The sequence below is a fragment of the Alligator mississippiensis genome, chromosome 1 (genome assembly GCF_030867095.1).
Source record: "Alligator mississippiensis isolate rAllMis1 chromosome 1, rAllMis1, whole genome shotgun sequence".
In the NCBI taxonomy this organism is placed as follows: Eukaryota; Metazoa; Chordata; order Crocodylia; family Alligatoridae; genus Alligator; species Alligator mississippiensis.
This window is the reverse complement of record NC_081824.1, coordinates 467,192,719-467,211,897: the sequence shown is the minus strand read 5'-3', so window position 1 is coordinate 467,211,897 and position 19,179 is coordinate 467,192,719. Positions and strand designations below refer to the sequence as shown.

The window sequence follows — 19,179 nt, the reverse complement described above, 5'->3', positions numbered from 1 at the left end:
CCCCCCACACTAACCCCCTGCCCCCCATGTGCATCTCCTCCCCCCACACTAACCCCCTGCCCCCCATGTGCATCTCCTCCCCCCACACTAACCCCCTGCCCCCCATGTGCATCTCCTCCCCCCACACTAACCCCCTGCCCCCCATGTGCATCTCCTTCCCCCCCACATTAACCCCCTGCCCCCCATGTGCATCTCCTTCCCCCCCACATTAACCCCCTGCCCCCCGTGTGCATCTCCTCCCCCCACACTAACCCCCTGCCCCCCATGTGCATCTCCTTCCCCCCCACATTAACCCCCTGCCCCCCATGTGCATCTCCTCCCCCCACAAAATAACCCCCTGCCCCCATGTGCATCTCCTCCCCCCACACTAACACCCTGCCCCCCATGTGCATCTCCTCCCCCCCACACTAACCCCCTGCCCCCCCATGTGCATCTCCTCCCCCCACACTAACCCCCTGCCCCCATGTGCATCTCCTTCCCCCCCACATTAACCCCCTGCCCCCCGTGTGCATCTCCTCCCCCCCACACTAACCCTCTGCCCATGTGCATCTGCTCCCCCCCACACTAACCCCCTGCCCCCATGTACACACCAGTCTCCTACCCCCCCACAGCAGCCCCTGCCCCCCATGCCAACTTCCTACCCCCCCCAGCAGCCCCCTCCCCCACAGCAGCCCCTTGGCGCCCCTCCCCCACACAGCCCGTGCTGCAGCTTCGCCCCCGCGCGCCCTCGGCCGGGCCGGGCCGGGCCGCTCTGACCTGCGGGCGCGGCGGCGGCGGCTCCGTGTCCCGTGTCCGCGGCGGCTGAGCGCTCCCCGCCTCCTCCGCGGCTCCTGCCTGTGCCCGCAGCACCAGCGAGGGGGAGGGGCCGGCGAGGTTGGTGAGGGGGGGGGGAACGCCAGCGGGACCGTTACAGCCCGACCGAGGACTACAGCTCCCGGCGTGCCCCGCGCCAACCCCAGGGGCCGCCTGGTGGCTGGTGCCCCGCGGGGTGTGCTGGGAGTTGTAGTCTTCTCCGGGGCACGGCCGGGCTTCCCCGGGAGCTCCAGGGAGGGTGGGGGGGGGACGCAAGGCGCGCTGGGAGCTGGAGTCCTGGCGCGCCCCCATGACGGGAGTTGTAGTGCCAACCCCGACGCCGGCGGGAGAGGGACGGTGGGGCCCGCGGGGCATGCCGGGAGTTGTAGTGCCGAGGGGGCGACAGAGCGGGGCGTGCTGGGAGGTGTAGTCGTCCCCGCGCAGAGTGCGGAGCTGGGAGGCCGGCGCCGCAAGGCATGTTGGGAGCTGTAGTGCCAGGGCGCGGGCTGGGGCCGCCTGCTGGCGCGGGGCATGCTGGGGGCTGTAGTCACACACACACACACACACACACACACACACACACACACACACACACCCCCCCCCCCCTTTACATACATACACTCTCTCTCTCTCACGCATGCACACATGGACCCTACACACACACAGATCCCTCTCCCGCCCCCCCAAACCATCCACGCACACACGCAGAATGATGGACCCTCTACACACATTCACACTCATGGACCACGCACACACACATGCACAAACACACAACCCCAGAGCCCAGTTGCACGCCCCAGCTGGGATGCCAAGTCCCTGGCAGCCCCCAGCACTGCCCGGAGGCCTGTCCTGCTCCTCCACTTGCCTCTGAGCAGTCGCCTTTAAGCCCCAAATCCCAGGCGGGAAGTGAGCTCAAGGCTTGTCCCATCCAACCCGTTCCACAGAGGCTATAAAAAGACGTGGTCCTTGCAGCAGACCCAAAATCTGCATAATACAAATCTCACTATTTCTACTCATCTCTTCCTAACTTTTTAATAGTGGCCACTACTTGGTTGAGGAGGGCATGTGAGCGTGATGGTCGTGGAGCGGCTAATCCCTGTGTCACACACGGGGAAAACGTGGCTAGTGGACAAACAGCGGGGCTCCGCCAAGCCTGATTGAGTCCAAACCATCGCTCCTAAAAGTAGAAAGAGGACACGATTCAAATCTGGGAGCCGCGTCTTTCTGCCCCCACCAGCGCTGCCTTTCACGGGGGGAGGCAGGTTATGTTCAATTTCTTTTCATTGCCTTAATTTCACCTTTAGACTCAGCAAATTGACACCAGGAAGACTATAACCTGCTTCAACCTGTTGGAAAGCACCTGGCCCCATGGTGAGAGAGAACTGCAAGGGAAGGATGAATGACCCGACAGAGCAAGGGGAGAAGGAAAGACATTCGACGGTGCTGCAGGAAAAAGGCTGCCCTGCTGGGCCACTGAAGCCTTCTGTTGAATTTGGCCCTGTATTGATTTAGGAATTTGAGTCCCGATGCATATACGGCAATCAAAATATTCCTGATATTTGCACAGTCAAAAGACAGGCTGTGGTGTGAAAATGCTTGAGAAATCAGGGACTACAATGTAAACTTCTGGTGGTGCGCACCACATTTTCCACTGTTCTCTGCAGCACTGAGCACACAGTCCAGTCTCGGTAAATAAGCAATAAATGGAATTGATCTATGCCCAACTTGGGCTTGACAATGGTAATAGGCTCCCTGGGATTTCACAGCAACTTCTCCAGATCTCTGCCCCAGAAGCTGTTTCCTACCTCGTGTGCTAAGCAGAATCTCCCTTGGCTGTTAGCACGACAGGGTGTATTATATACAATTTGCTTCAACACAGGCCCGTGCTGGATAAACCCCCCGCCCCCCCCATCCATAATTGGTAACGATGGAGCACAACTAATTGATGTTGTCTTGTCACATAGCATTAATTCACCCTCACATCCTAACACCACTCTCAGAAGTGGGACAGGACTCAGTATAATCAGAAGGCAAACACTGGAGTGGGATCCTATCAGACAGTGTTTCATAGCAATAATCTCACCAACGTTTAGCCTCACCATTTAGGTCCAACATAGCTTCAGTGTTGATGGACCTGTTCCATGTTGTAATTTATCTTGCTCAATTTGTCCTTGCATCACTCCTGTTTCTCTCAAGTGCAACACCCCCCCGCCCCCCGGTTCTCTTCCCAACTCTGGCACATCTCACAGTATTTAGTGTTTTCTCATTAAAGCCCCAGCTCTCAGTCTCATTATCAACTAGAATCTCCATTCTCATTTCTAAGACAGATGCTCTGGTCTTCTGATGGCACGCAAAAGCTCGAAAGCACAAACCTTACTGGCTGGCAGGGAAAAAAAAAGAATTGGAAAGAAAATGAAAAGGGCCCCCCACATTTTATTTCTTGAATATTGTAATTTTGAAGCCAAGTTCTTTGCTTTTAAGATCCTGACTTGTTCATTTGGAACCCCAAGGGCTGGCAACGCTGAGATCGCTACTCATTAAATAAGATCAGGAACGTAGCGGAGCTGCTAACAGCATGCCACCCTCACAGTCAAGAGGGGGGATGTAGGGGTTTGACAAGCCAGAAGCTAAGTAGCTCAGGTAACAGTGGTGATAAAAACATGGTGGCATGGCCTTTGGGATGGCCTGGCACTCTGAATGTGCAGGCTAGATCGCCAGAGGACTTGTAAAGCTTACACTGAGACCTGTGTCCTCACTGCTCCTAAATCAAAGCTGCTGAGCACAGGATGTCCATCTATGCTGCCAGCACACCTCCAGGTTGCAGCAGGCATATGCTTACCAGTACTTTGCTTCAGTTTTACCCCAATGCAACAAGCTCTTGGTGCTTGAGTTCAAACTGGTGACATTACACTGGTGTAAAACTGGAGTGATAAAGGAGTAGGACTTCAAAAGACTCCTGTGGCCTGGATACTGTAGGAATAGTTCACCGTCTTTAATACATTTAGCTTCACTACCCCCTGCAGTAAGGAAATGCATTAACAGAGGGAATGTGCAGGAGGGCTAAACAACTTGCCCAAGGTCACAGAAGAAGTCAGTGGCAGAGGAAAAGCCAAGCACGAGGGTTTCTCAAGCTCTCAGCAATTTCCAAACTACTGGGCCTCTTCTAAGCTGGTCAGCCAGGCTGGATTGCATATGCAAAGTGGGTGTAACACCAACTTGCTCAGTAGCTAAATTACTGGTTTGGTTGATTGGTTCAGTCTGGGATGTGGGAGGAAGCTTTATGATGAAATCACTTTCTGGGAGAATCTCAGGAAAGCCTAAAGAAAATCAAATCAAAATAAAATGTGGGGTCCTTTTCTTTTTCCTTCCTTTTTTTTTCTTCCAGACACAGACTTTTGTTGCAGATGCAAGCAAGATAGTCCAGGAAAACACCTCCAGGTGAGTAGCTCAATCCTAAGGAAGATATTAAGGTATTTTCCTTGCCGGATTCACAAAGGGGAATGCACAAAGGAGGAAGCCTTCTATGAGCCTGGGATTAAGTATTTTGTGTGTGCATAGGTTGGAATCGAGAATTATCCCTGTATACTTGTAAACATGCAATTATCCCTGCATATACAAACTGTTCCAAAGACCCTGCAAAGTGGATAAAAGCTAACCCCACTGCCTCTAAAGGGATAAATGCTTTCACTAGGAGGTAAGCACTGCCCTTTTTTTATGCTGGGTCCCATCTGTTAAGGAGTGAGAGATGGCTCAGGAAATAAATGGTCTGAAACAGGAGAAACCTGGGGAAAGAAAGGAACTGGTCTTGTCCAAGCCTGCCTTCAGTTTCCTTATTGTCATTTCTAAGGGGCTAATGTTCATTGCATCCCCTGTAAGCAAGGCAAGTGGTATCATCCCCATTTTACAGATGGGAAAACTGAGGCATAGAGGGGGCTAGGGTGAGATCTACAAGAGTGCTCAGCATTAACCCCATAGTTAGGGGACCAGCCTTGGGTGGACAGACTTGGTTTCAAAGTCCTTGCTGTAGACAACCTACGTAACTTTGACCCACCCATTTAACCTCTCTCTGCCCTAGGCCCCAGTCTGTGAAATGGGGATAATAGCATTTAATTCATAGAGGTATCATGAAGATAAAGACTGTGTGCTGCATTGACACTATGGTAATGAGCACTGCAGAGCAGGGGCTGGCAACCTATGGAGGCTCGGTCCAACCTGCAAAGGTCCAGTTTGGCAGAAGAAACCAATAAGCAGAGCTGTGCCCGTTCCCCCCACCCCTACACTATTTCCTCACTGCTGTGGAGCCTGCCCAAATCGGGACTGGGACTTGGAGTTTGCAATAGGGTTATTGGAAGGGAGGTGGGTGGGGGCGCAGGGGAGCAGGTGCATTTATTGTAACTTGTGCAGTTTTTTAATGTGGTTTAAAGGTATGTGATGAAAAGTTTATGCTAGATTTTATATATATATATATATATATATATATATTTCCAAAAAAAAAGAAAGCCTGTTACTCTGTTGCATCTGGGATTCCCTCACTAAAAGGGGCTGGCTATCTGCAGCCACGGTGAGTGCAGCCTGGCTGGAGACGTCTAGCCTGCAGCCAAAGCCAGGTCAAACTCCAGGCCAGCAAAAGGCTGCCAGCCCCTGGTATAGAGGCATCTAAGAGCCTAATCGACTTAAATCTCTCCCAGTTGAAATCAACAGCAGTTTTATCAATGGCTGCAGCGGGGGTACTGTTGATCAGGCTGGACAATCCCATCCTGAGTGACTTCCCTAGGCTGGGCTCAAGAGAAATCAATGGCAGAGACAAGCCCAGAACCCAGGTCAGTCAACCATGCCTAACTCATAAAGCCAGTGCTCTGTAACCCCATTGGGTTAACCCAGGATGGAAGTAATCCCTGAATACTAACTTTCCATCCTCCTAAGCTTCCCACCAGGCCTGGTGCTCAGGAGAGCCAACACAGATGCCACATTGTGATGCTTTTAATTAACTTATTACATGGGACTGCCAGCTATTGCTCACCTGTTCTAATGTACTCACGCAGATAGATGGAGGCATTCCTATCAATGCACCGTCCACAACCTGTATTCATTTCAGCACCTGTTGATCTTGTTGCTGGATGCATACAGAAAGGCTATGATTAGACAGATACATACATGCATTCATATTGGTTCCATTACAGTAGAAGAGACTCTCCAGGGACTGTTCAATGAACCTAAAGAAATTGGTTTCTTATGGACTTCTAAAGAAAGCCCTGACGTATTCTGGATGGTCTTTCCAGCCGGGAATCTGCCTTACAGTGGTGGCACAAAGTACTTTCCACTCGGCGCATTCTCCAACACTGTGCATGATCCGTTTATTTAAATTTTTTATAAGTAACTGGCATAAAAAATTTAAACAAAACCTTTTAGGAGTCATTGTTCGCTAAAAAACCCAGAGTGAGCAGAACGCCATTCAAGCCCAAGCAGCTGCACCTTTCATTCATGTAGCCAGAGGAAAGCAGAGAAAAAAGTAAAGGGAAAAAAAAGAGAAAAGCCCCCCTTCACATTCACAATGCGCTTTTCCAAACATCATAATGGAGCTGTTTTAGCTACATTCACTGGGATCTTGCTTCTGGTGATGCATTACACCATGGGCAAATGCTCCACTGCTGGGAACAAGCACTTTAGTTTTAATTCATAAAGGAAAAACAATATTTTTGAAGTGTTGTGCTTGCTGTGGAGTTAAATTTGTATTTGATTTGAATATGTATAGGATCCTTGGGACAGGAAATGTCTTTCAATATCTGCTCAGGTCCCTTCCAACCCTACCAACTATGAAACTATGTGTATGTACAGCACCTAGCATTAGGATCAGAGAGCGTCTAATTGCAACCACAGTCAAATACAGTAGTAATTTCTAGTATAGAAAGCTCTGGGGTAGAAACCATAATCAACAGTTTTGTTCCACAGGTTCAGTGGAACTTATTATAAGAAGGGTACAGCTCATCTTCTCAGGAGACAGAGTTGTCTTGGTCTAAGATGTGACCTTCATTGGGAACTAAGGACAAACCTCAGCAGTTCCCACTCCAAGAACGAGGTGCCTGTATTTGACCTTACCTTCTCTAACAAACAGCAGGAGATGGAGCTGTCTTAGGGGTTAGGGGGCATTATCTACTATACACTACTTACACTTCTCCCCTTGGGTAAAGGGTGGATGAACAGACATGACAGATGTTAGCCAAGCCACTTACTGCACAGCTGGAAGAATATGCACCCAAAGCTGGGTGCATAGGGTGCGCCCTCAGCAAGTTTGCAGATGACACCAAGCTGTGGGGAGTAGTATATAGGCTGGAGAGTAGGGCTAGGAATCAGAGAGACCTAGACAAATTGGAGGATTGGACCAAAAGAAATCTTACAAAGTTTAATAAGGACAAGTGCAAAGTCCTACACTTAGAAGGGAATAATCCCATGCACCGGTGCAGGCTGGAGGTGACTGGCTGGGCAGCAGCTCTGCAGAAAAGGACCTGGGGGTGTCAGGGGACAAGAAGCTGAATAGGAGCCAGCAGTGTGCCCTTGTTGCCAAGAAGGCTAATGGCATCCTGGGCTGCATTGGTAGGAGTGTTGCCGGTAGGTCAAAGGTAGTGATTCTTCCCCTCTGTTCAGCACTGGTGAGGCCACATCTGGAGTCCTGTGTCCAGCTGTGGACCCCCCACTACAGAAAGGATGTGGGCACATTGGAGAGAGTCCAGTGGAGGGTGACAAAAATGGTTGGGGGGCTGGCAGGGCATGACTGGTGAGGAGAGGCTGAGGGACCTGGGCTGATTTAGTGTAGAAAAGAGGAGACTAAGAGGGGGTTGAATAGCAATCCTCAACTCCCTGCAGGGAGGTTGCAAAGAGGATGGAGCTGGACTGTTCTCAGTAGGGGCAGATGACAGAACAAGGAGCAATGGGCTCACGTTGCAGCAAGGGAAGTTGAGGTTGGATATTAGGAAGAATTTTCTCACTAGGAGGGTAGTAAAACACTGGAACAGGTTACCCAGAAAGGTGGTAGAGTCTCCATTGTTGGAGGTTTTCAAAACCCGGCTAGAGAAGCTTTGGTTGGGAAGATCATAAGTAACTGATTTTTCTTGGCCCCTTGAGTAATCAATTAAGGCAGTTTCTACTGTAATCCATCTTCTCATAGCAGAGGATGCCTGTTCAAAAAATACCGGTAATAAGTTTTATGGGGTCATATGTATGCATTTTGGTATGAAACTTTAGGTATAAAGAAGAAACTACAAATGTTTGATGTTTTTAAAAATTAAAATTAAAAGGGCATTTTCATTGAAATGGCACCCACATCCCAATATCCAGAGTGCTCTGTTCTTCATAAGAATGAGTAAAGTTGGATTCCTTTTTCTTAATTGTTCAAACTGAGTGAATTGCAAAAATTATAGGGGAGGGAGGGATTCATAGCGGCAGGATTAAATTGTACCTGTAAACTTCTTGTGTTTGAAGGCCCTGATCTTGTAGAGTTTCTGTATACGTGTGAGTGACCCCATTAAAATCAGCAAAGCTACTCATCTGCAGAGAAACACATGCATAAGAGTTTGCAAGATCTCAGCCTTGATCCTCTCAGTGTTGGAGAGGGGCAGGGCTCTTTTGCTGACTCACCCCCAGGAGGAGGCAGTGCTGAGTCATCACGGCAGGTGCGTGGCTCATTAGATCCACCTGAGACGTATGAGATGCTGCAGCCAGTCCTTAGGGAGAGAAATCTAGGACAGAAAAGACCCTGGAGGGAAAACTAGGAACAGTTAATCATGACTCAGGAAGAGATTTGACTTGTGTCCCTGTCACTGAGAAACCAGTGAAACCAGCAGCCAGGCAGCGGGGGTGCCTGCATGCCCTGCTATGGCGCTAAGTCCAGAGGTGGACGGGAGCACCCTGCCTACCCACCCAAGGCTGCAGAAGGATGCACATGCGGCCAGGTCAAAAAGGAAAGGGCCTACGTGTGGGGGGCCCTGGATGCTCACCACAATCCCCAGCTCTCAGTGCAATGCGGGGGCTCCTCCTAGGATGCTCAAGGAGAGGCAGGCACTTGAAACCTCCTACGCTGGGCAATAAGAAATGTGGATGGGGCAGTGGGCCTCACACTGACATGCCTCCCAGCAGCCCTCTGCAGAGACACCACCCTGAGCCTTGCCCTGGTGTTTCGCACCTACAGCACTGCCTCACATAGCATGGCTGGAAGAGACCGTGGTGCCCCCATACCCAGGGGGTGGAGGACTCACCCAGGACCCAGGGCCAACACTATCTTCTGCCACAGGGGCTTCCCTGCGTCAGACATGTGAATAAGCTTGCTCTGTTCCTTGGGTGTTGGTGGAGAATGAGGGGCTAAAAAAGGAGAAGGGGCGTCAGGAAGGATCATGACTGTCGCATGGGATCTAAGACTCTCTCCCTAGGAGCCCTGGGCCCCACTCCCAGGACTGCTCCTGTAATTCATTCAGCTGCTACTTGATGCACACACAGCCCTTGGGACCCTGCCTTCCCCCACTCTGGGCTACCCCATCAGTCTTGCTCTACCTCTTCTTCAAGCCTCAGGGCTCTTGTATTGCTTTCTGCATAGGGGTGGAGGATGGACTTGCCCCCACCCAGCCACAACTCCGACCTGGTGGCTAGGGCTCTCTCCTGGGAGATGCAGGTTGGAATCCCCTGAGCTGGGATTTGAACCCAGGACTCCCACTGCCAGGTGACTGCTCAGTCAAGAGGGTGGCATACAAAAAGGTGGCAGCAGCTGCAGTTCTGCCAGCTCTCTGCATGTGTGAGGTGGTCTTATAGCAGTACCACCCTCAGCTTGAGGAAAAGGGTGCCCTGATCCACCAGAAAATGTCTCAAAGGTCTGTCCTCAGAGGATTAGAGGGGTTGGTGTTTCCAGAAGACCATTGCCTTTCCCCCAGGCCATTCTGTTGATGGGCTGGAAAGATCTCAATGATCTTATGCACTTCTAAGTTCCCTCCTTCCCCATATTTGCCCACACAAGCTTGCAGCATTTCCAGAAGGCTTAGAGCAGATGGGTGGCAGCAATAGGCACGGGTGGGACACCAAGCTGGGAGTCAGGGGACCTTCCAGGTTCAGCTCCTAGCTCTCCTGGGGGTGCTGGGCATCACTTCCCTGTACCTCAGATTCTCCCTTGGTGATATGGAGAAGTGGAAGAGACTCCTCTTCTTTGCAAAGTATTTTGGGATCAGGCAGATGGGAGGCACAATTGCAGGCTGGTGCTGACACAGAGCCAACAGCTGTGCATCAGCCAACAGCAAGACAAGGATGCCAGAGTGGCCACATTCAACTTTGGCAAGGTTGTTTCCCTCTCCAATGGATTTCCCCCATTTCTTGGGAAAGGACTGGCACTGGCTATTTGGCTCATAAAGCAAGAAGGCCGGATCCTGCAGTGTCTGGGCAGAGGTGGGTTCTCCTCCTGCTTGATGGCAGTGGCACAGCTACCTCCTTGCTCTGCCCTCAACCCCTGCTGCCAGGCAGCTGGTTTTAAACTTTGGCTGGACCAAGAATCAAAGCAGGGTGCGACTGCACCCCTTTCTTGTGCAGCCTATGGAAACCTTGACACAGTGAAGCCACAGATGTGCTGAGATCACCGCCTGCCAGGCTGACCCATGCGGTCTTATCGTTTCCACCCACCAGGCTATATTCCTACATTGTATTTTGTCTCACGCTTGAATTGTCAGCTGTTTAGGCATAGGGGGTGTCTTTCCTTCATGGGTTTGTACAGCACCTAGCACCCTGGGATGCAGGTTTCTGACTAGGGTTACTCCTGAGTGCTCCTGTGAGCCAGACAATGTTAAAGTTCAGGTGACAAGGTTCAAGGCAGAAGGAAATACAGAAGACCCAAGTGAGGGGCTATGGGGTAAGGTGGGGAACATAATTAAGTTACATATAAAACATGAATACGCTGGATCTTAGCCCATAGGGCCAAGATGATGTGATCTTCCTAGCAAGTCAGTGCACCAAGGAGTTGCACCCCCAAGCTAACTACCCCTTCCACAGGGCGCTAAGATCCCTTGGGCTCATATCATATGTAGGATAGCCCATACGATATACATACATACATACATATCATATGTACGATAAGCAGCGCAGCTCCTGTCCTTAGCAAAGACTGCTACAACTGGGCATATCTACGCATTTCCTGATGTCCTTGCTGCTGACTCAGCTTCAGATGGCGCCAAGCTGTCCTGCTTTTTAAGTCACAATGGTGACTACTACATTTGACACTGCCACTTTCCTCCCTGTGTTAATCATCTCTAGGATCCGCTGGAACTATTTCAAAATGTGCGACTTCTATCCACGCACTCCAACTGGCAAAGTAAATGTGCTAATGCTGACCTGGAATGAACCCGCCTTCTCCGCGTCTCATAAGTATGCATGAAATTCATTACAAAACAGCCCAAAATAAGTCCTCGCATTGCACATTGGCACCGATGGCAAAGGAACAATTGTCTCATCCTAGCATTTCATATCGGAAGTGTTAAGAAAACGAAAGGCCGTGTAGCATACATTTGGAAACGCTGCTCCTTGACAGATGCAAATCTAAGATAATTTATACCCTCGGTTGCTGTAAGTCAGCACAGCTCCACACTGAAGCTCTGCTGACTTATATACCAGCCAAGGGCTTGGCTCATTTATAATGAAGCATTTTTAGACAATCAAATTCTCTTCCCCAGCTGTACTTTACATTTGCCTGAGGATTTCTTTTCTCTAAATAAGAAGACATCTGAAATATGACAGGTTGTCTACCACAGTTCTTCCCTGCCTTAACTGCAGATAAAAGAAGAGATAAATAAATATTTCTATTTTGTACCTGGGGGGAAAAAAGTCAGAAGTAGTAGTTCTATTTTATGATGATGAAATACTTTTAATCTCCTCCAAATGAGGGAGGATGTTAAACAGAAGCTGTTAGGCTACACATTAATAAATCAGCTGGTCTACCTAATTCACACCCAAGAGTTTTAAAAGAGCTGGCCAAGGAGCTCTGTGGCGTGTTAATGATATCCTTGCAACCACAGGTAAGTTCCAAAGAACTGGAAGAAAACTAATGTTATGCCAATATTTAAAAGACAAAATGTCAGGGTTTGAGCCATTATAGGCCTGTCAGGCCTGGGAAGAAATGATGTCAGAGCTAATATGGAGCCACTAAAAAAGAATCCAAGAAAAGTAGCAAAATATCAATGAACATGGCTTATGGAAGATAGCTTGTATGACTAACTGGATATCGTTTCTAGTGATACTAAAAGTTTTGTTGATAAAGGTAGTAAGTCCTAATATACTAGACATCTGCACTTAACTTGGTACCATGCAATATTTGATTCAGATATTAGAACAACTCAAAAAGGAACATGGTGGCACATGTTAAATGGATTAGGCAGGTGACTGATTTAAAGGAGGAACCATCAGCAAGTAGGTGTATTTCTAGTGAGGTCCCACCAGGATTTAACATCTTCCATTTAACATTTTGATCAGTGACATGGAAAACACACACGCACACACACACCCGTCATTACTAATGATGTCTGCAGATGACTCACATATGACATCTACCCAGCTGCCCCAGTCTCTCAGCCCTCCCCCTGCACCTCCAGTCTGCTGTCTCTCTGGCCTTCCTTCTGCCTCTCCTTGCAGCCCCTGGTCCCCTTCCCAGCACCGTTGCTCTCCACTGCAGCACTCCCTAGGCAGCTTCCCATCCTCGCTCCTTCCCCCAACAGCTCTTCCCTGTTCTGCTCCCTCTCCCTTTTAGCTCCCTTTATATATAAAGTGGGAGGAGCCAGAAGGAGGTGGTCTTAAAGATTTAAAGGAGCCCTACCCCATTACATGGGCTTTCAGGTGTGGGGTTCCCAAACCGGTGACAATAGGCCATTGTTACAGAGAAACTGGGATCTCCTGGAAATCTGGGTGCAAGCAAGCATTTTGATAGGGCCAGATACAACGTCGCACATCTAGGTACGAACAAGGCAGGTCATACTACCAAGTATGACTTGACTATCAAACTGTATCCTGGGAAGGGCTGGTGGATGAGGACAGCAGGATGGGTAAACTGGAGTGCTGCAATTTGGGGAGACGAGCTAAGGTAATCCTTGGATATGCAAACTGGGGAATGTCAAGCTGGGGTAGAGAATAATTTCAGGGCAGCCTATGGCTTGGGTTTTGTGAGTGGTCAGACTAGATCAGGGGTGCTCAGCCTCCAGCCCACAGGCCAGATATGGCCCGTGGAGCCATGGCATCCAGCCCACAGGGCTCTTCACAAGTCAGGAAGTTTGGCAACAGGGAGCAGTGGCAATCAATACTGCCACCGTCCCCTACTTCCAAATTCCCAAGCCCCTTAAGGTGGGGGCAGGCCAGGCCCACTCCCCTGCATAGCCGGATTGGGGCCAGGCCATGCCCCTTCCCTCTGCACAGCTGGGTTGAGGCCGAGCTGAGCCCCCTCCTCCTTGTAGGGCCGGGTCACATCTCTTCCCCCTGTGCAGCTGGATCAGAGCCAGCTCCCTTCCTCCTGCAGGGCCAGCCCACATCCCCTTCCCTCCCCACCTCCATGTGGCCTGATGGGGCCCCACTGCACCTGCCCTGGGGGTCAGATTGGGACCATCAGCTGGATTCAGCCTGCAGACGGATCAGGCAGTGCCCATCCAGCCTGGACATGCTTATTCCAAAGCATGGCACTGGACTAGATGCATGGGCACTGGACTAGATCGTCAGCATGGTCCTTCCCAGCTTTAAAACTAATGCAGGTTGCAAGTCTATGTTGACTGATTTCTCCCCCACCAGGAGGATAACTAACTTGTGCCCTGCAGGCTACACTCTTCCCGAGTGCTTGGGAACTGGAATGAGGCTCTGCAAGTCAGGCAAGGTGCACAGGACCGTGCTTGGCAGCATATAATAAGCCCAGAGAGCCCGAGTCAGTGTGAGACAGATAGGCAGACACAAACTTGACTCCACCAGTGATACAGGTCGTGCTCAAAGTGACTCCAAAAAACATCCGTCTAAGGCTCTGGCAGCATCTCGCCACGACAAGCACGGCTTCATGTCGGTCTCAATTCCAGTGTGGCAGATGAGCTGTCAGAGCCTCAAAAACAAATCAGAGTGCAAATCCAGCCCCGAGGATGCAGCTCCAGCTTCTCTTACCTCAAATACGGAGCACAAATTGGGAGGAGGAGGGGGAGGGACCTGATTCCCACTGGGACCAGGTATTGCCAGAGATCGGGCGCTGCTGGGGCAGGGCTGGGGTGGGGCATTAACCAGGCCTCAGAAGGGCATCAGAAACCCTGCATTTCAGACACTGAGTTACAGACATGGGAAAAGGCCCTGGAAATGTCAAGAGAGAGAGAGACATCAGGCCTGGATTCACAACTGTCTTGTAGGTCTGGAAGATGCATCCTGCCAGGCAGAGCTATGGACAAGCACCAGGCAATGAGGAGCCTCAAACTGCAAGCTTTCCTGTTGCACTGCCTGGCCGTGCCCACAGCAGTACAGGCACCCCCAGTGAGCCCTGCATAGTCTTTGGGGATGCCTCTTCTGGGCTTGTTCCAAAGCAAAAGTGAATGGGATGTTCCCAAGATTATCACCCTTTCACTGGCAAAGGATAGGAGATTATGGTTATTATCATCTGTAACACCTGAAGGCACTGAGATAAGGACCCCCTGAGCATAGGCACCGGGGTGGACCCAGGGGGATGCAGTGGTGCAGTCACACTGCCTCCCCCTTCCCTTGAGTCCTGGTCCAGCCAAAATTTAAAACCAGCTGCTTGGCAGTGGCAGCCGCATTTCTATTCAGGCAGCAGTGACAGAGTCACTTGACTTCCTGGTTCATTTTAATCTACCAGATTCTTTTTAAACTCCTCAGTCCACAGGTGTTAACAGCCCTCTCTATTTTTTCAGTGGTCTTGATGTTCTCCTAATCAAGCTCGGCTTTCTTCTAAAAGCGTTGTGCCTATAACTGGCTCCTAGTAAACTACCTCCTATTTCATAGCCCTAAAAACTGTTTTAACTCTAGCTAGAAGCATAGAAACATTGACTCAGCTGAACATGAACTCAGATGTAGAAATAACCTGCAGCAAAGCACTGGGTGCACCATCAAGGTGCTCAAGAAATCCAGATTCTGCTTTTAGGAATCTGAAAGAGATGTACCTTTCATTCTAATGACTATAGGATTAAAGAAACATGATTTTTTTATGATGATGTCCTCCTTTGTCATGGTTTTTTTTTTATACATGTGATACAGCAAATGAATGCATGTTCCAATAAAGTTATATTTGTTTTTGCTTCGATCTTAAACAGAATAAGACAGCCCTAGGCCCCTAGCATACTAATAAAGCTTCTAGTTTCTCTTTACCTGTAGAAAAATGTGTGTGGTGTTATATGTGATGATGCACCACACTAGCTGCACCCCCCTTTTCAAAGTCCTCGATCCACCCATGCACAGTCTCTGCCCTAAGGACCTGACAATCTAACCTGAAACACAGAGATGTGAACTGATCTCCCCACAGCAAGTCAGTGGCAGAGGTGGCAATAGCATCCTCTGTGTCTGAGTCCAGGGCCCTAGCTAGTGGGGTGCTCTGGCTTTAGACTGGGTGGACTGGAAACACACTCAATGACACCCTGTGAGCTTGCTTACACGGCAGTGCCAGGGTGCGATTGCGGGTCATGTAGATGTGCCCAGGCCGCTCTTTTCTTTTTTGTTGTCTTCTTGCACCAAAGGCCGCTGCTGATTTTCCACAGGTCCTGGTCTCAGCTCAGTCCACTGTGGCTGGATTCTGCCGGTGGTAAAGAAATCACCTCCCGACTCATTAGACAGCTGGAAACTACGCCCTATAGTGTCCAGGCTTGTGATGGCTTCGGAGTGTGTGAAAGCTCCTGTTACCGGCGCTGACAGGAGAGCTTGTTCTCCCCCGGGAATCCGGAAGGCAACGAGGCTCTTCATCCATCACGCTGACGCACAAGGAGTGAGGATCCCTCCAGCAGCCTTGGCCCAGTTCCTCGCACGCAAGCTGCAGAGCGATGAGATGTTGCTGTTTGCACCGGCACCTCTCCAAGGGCTTCACAGCTGCTCAGGAAATCAGCCCCTGACTTATCTCCCCTCTATTTACCCACCTGTCAGAGCACGAGGAGCTGCAGGCCTTTCCTCCCGAGACCGTTAGCTGAGCAAGGTTGCTTCCTGCCCTTCCCTATACCCGCAGCACCTTTCCATAGGGGCAGACCCAGACACAGGCATGGGTGAATTAGGCAGCCACCCAGGGCCTGGACACAAAAAGGGTCTGAAAATGGTAACTTTTTTTTCCCCTGTTGTCCAATTATTATTATCATCATCTCTAGCAAAGGGGGGCCGGATACTAAAAGTTCACCCGGGGCCACCAGGAGTCTAGGTACAATGCTGCATAAGGGCTGTAACCAGAGGGAGGTTCAGACCACATCACGGGCAGTGAATTGGGGATGCTCTATTTCTAGCCCTCCATCCTCCTGGCCCTGCTCCCAGGTCTTCATTGGTCAGAAGGGCTTTTAAGAGAGCTTTTACTGCCTTGAGGCCAAGAGGGTCCTCCTCCCCTTCCCCCTTAAACCCATTCTCCAATTTTGCACCCAACCCGAACGGCAGGTGCAAAGCACCGGTATCAAACCACCCGCGTGCTGACGGGAATCAGATCACCAGGCATCTAGAAGCGACCGGCTGCAGTGGCCACACCTCAATGTGCACTTGCCAAACCAACATCGGGGTGGGATTTGATTCGATTTTGCAAGTCAGGCCTTGAAAATGCGACGCCGGCATTGCTATTCTTTTGTAATTGCATGAAAGCGAGGCGCCGCGGTGATTTTTTTTTAATGACGTTTCACAGGCGATCGCTCGGTTTGAAATTCACGGTGCCTTACCTTTGATCCAGCCTCCGACAAACATGTGGAATACAGCGATTTTTATCCCCTGCGGGTTGTATTTCTGTTCTTTCTCCCTCTCTCTCCCCTCCCCGCCCTCCCTCGCTGCTGCTTCTTGGAATAAACTTGATGTCTTATCTCCCTGAAAAATCTTCCAGCCAACTGGGGACACAGCCAACCAGAACCCATTAGCGCCATGCTACACATTCTCAGCACCATGAAAATCTGCTGCCATTTTAAATATAGCCTCTATTTATTTCAGTCAGCAGCATGTCCTTTTGCTGTCAAGGAGACAAATTATGCCAGCCCTGTTGCAGAGCTCACAATATGAGGGAGAAAAGGCTTTGGGAACAATTATGCCAAACTGTGGAACACATCTACCTACTGAGCTCCAGACTAATACTAACAGATAGCCTGGAGCAAGTCAAAATTTCAGCCAAATTCTAACCTTTCCTAAGGGAGTCCTTTTATTAATTCATTGCAGAACAAAGCATCTGGGCCAGCCCCGAAGCTGCGTTTCTAAACATGCCTCTTTCTAAAAGGCTTAGCATGACGGGATTGTTTTCATGTCTGATTATCAGTGTGGAGGGATGTGGTGGGGTTTTGTTGGGGTTTTTTTTTTTTTGGCTCAGGATAGACCCAATACAGAATTGCAATTTAGCCCCTTTGTTAGCAACTTCCACGTGGCTGGATTAATTTAATTCCTTCTGATGTTCAACACGGCAAAGACAGTGCTAGAGGAAAGGGTAGGAGGGAGCTTTGCATTAAAAAGCCTGCCTGGACTTTTGCATTTAGGGATGCCAAATACTTATTAAACATCTTTATTAATCAACCCAGCCGTTGACCTGCCTTGTATTTGAAGCCTGGTAACATCAGCCAGCTGCTGGGGGTTTTGCTTGGTAAGTTGTCTTGATTAAATTGTTTCCCCCCCTTAACAAATACCGGAAGAAAACACCCATTATCTATATTGCAGTGCAAAGTAAAGGCTCCTCTGAGACGCCCTAGGTTGCAGTCTTAGGAATGGTGCATCTATTTGCCTCCATGCAAATACATTTGTTCACGTGCTTGTGTATAGGAGGTGGTGGCTGCACATATACGAATATGCAATATATATAGCTGTTCCATGTGGGAAAGAGCTATTCAAAGCTGTGTCAGGTTGTATTTTTTCAACCAGAAGGAGAATTTGATGATAGGAGTCAGGCAGAAGAATGGTACCCAAAGTCCAGCGTCCTTAAACACAGGAGAACAGGTAGCAAGGAGGTGGTTTCCCAGATCTGCAACACCAGTGAGCCTGTGCCCCCAGGAGCTCTGCTGGAGTACCGTGCCTGGTTTCAGACACTGAAGCTGGGCTTGCACAGCTGGAGTACCACATCTGGTTTTAGGTAAGGCATTGATGCAGTGAAACTGGAGGGGGTCCAGAGTACAGTGAAGACGATGAGTTGGAAAACCAGCTGGGCTTGGAAAAGTTAAAGGAACTAGATAGGGTTAGTCTGTGGAAAAGGCAACGACAGGGTGGGCATGATAGCACTTTTCAAAGCACATTTCGATCAGATCTCAAGAAAAACCTCTTCACTTTCCAAGCGGCAGGACACTGGAACGAGCTGCCCAGGGAAGCAGTGGAATCTCCTTCTCTGGAGGGTTTCGAGTAGAGGCTGAATGGGCATCTGTCTGCAAGAATAGAGCATCCTGCATCTCTGCGGGGGACTGGACTAGACAACCCACGAGGTTCCTCCTAAGCCTGTGATTCTGTTGTTTCAGCTTTCGCTGCATAAAGGGGCATTTAATTGGTCCTTCTGTTTCGTCTGAATGAAGGTTGGTGAGCACACTCTTCAGTTTTAACGAGCTTTCTGATTACTTATAAATCACAAACCCATTTGATGGTGGCCATTAACACCTTCCCGTCGAACTGTTTGCCATGGTCATGGATGTGTGCATAATACACGTATTGTGTGTGCACAGAACAGTGATTATCCAGAATCATTAGTGTCACCCTCATTCTGGTGAATCAACTTTTCCAAAAAAATCAAACTGCGCAGGATGAAGTGCTGAAAACTACGCTTCAGTCACTGCACAGCACAGCAAATACTAAAAGAAAAAGCAACCAAAGAAATAAAATAAAAGTGGCTATTGTGTCATGTTTTAAAATCTCAAAGCACCAGTAAATAAAAAATGCACACTTGTCTTGCTGACAAGCAAATCCCAACTGCAGGCTGATGGCTTTGTGAATACAAAACCTTCTCCTTAACTGACTTACCAGATAATCGACTTTCTCGGTCTGTCTCTTAAACATGCTTGCCTGTCGGCATACTGTATTTTCTTGCATACAGTAGACACCTTTCCCTGGAAAAACAAAACCAGCTGTTGAGAATTGGAGTGCACATTATAAGTGAGGAAATATGGTAACGGCAGTTTTGGCTGCTTAAGTTTCAGTTGAGCAAAGCAAAAGTAAAATCTGTGCGGCATCCACAGGGAGGAAAATGAAGAGCAGGCTCAGCTCCTTGGCTGC

The 19,179-nt window shown here is 49.6% G+C and overlaps 1 protein-coding gene and 1 long non-coding RNA gene across 6 annotated transcripts in view; one reads left to right on the top strand and one right to left on the bottom strand.

Moving 5' to 3' along the window:
• Positions 1 to 918, bottom strand: part of FAM168A (family with sequence similarity 168 member A) — a 335,671-nt gene extending 334,753 nt beyond the window's left edge. Inside the window, exon 1 of one of the 5 annotated variants that reach the window (XM_059722450.1) lies at positions 757 to 918. The gene's annotated coding sequence lies outside the window, so the exon portion shown is untranslated. The remainder of the gene's footprint in view (positions 1 to 756) is intronic. The other 4 variants (XM_019488413.2, XM_059722451.1, XM_059722446.1 and 1 more) reach the window with 4 other exon arrangements.
• Positions 919 to 4,035: 3,117 nt separating this feature from the next.
• On the top strand, positions 4,036 to 17,505 carry LOC109283498 (uncharacterized). The gene is made up of 2 exons (XR_002090669.2): positions 4,036 to 4,230; positions 15,531 to 17,505. It is a non-coding gene; the product is annotated as an uncharacterized LOC109283498 (long non-coding RNA).
• The last annotated feature ends 1,674 nt before the right edge of the window (positions 17,506 to 19,179 follow it).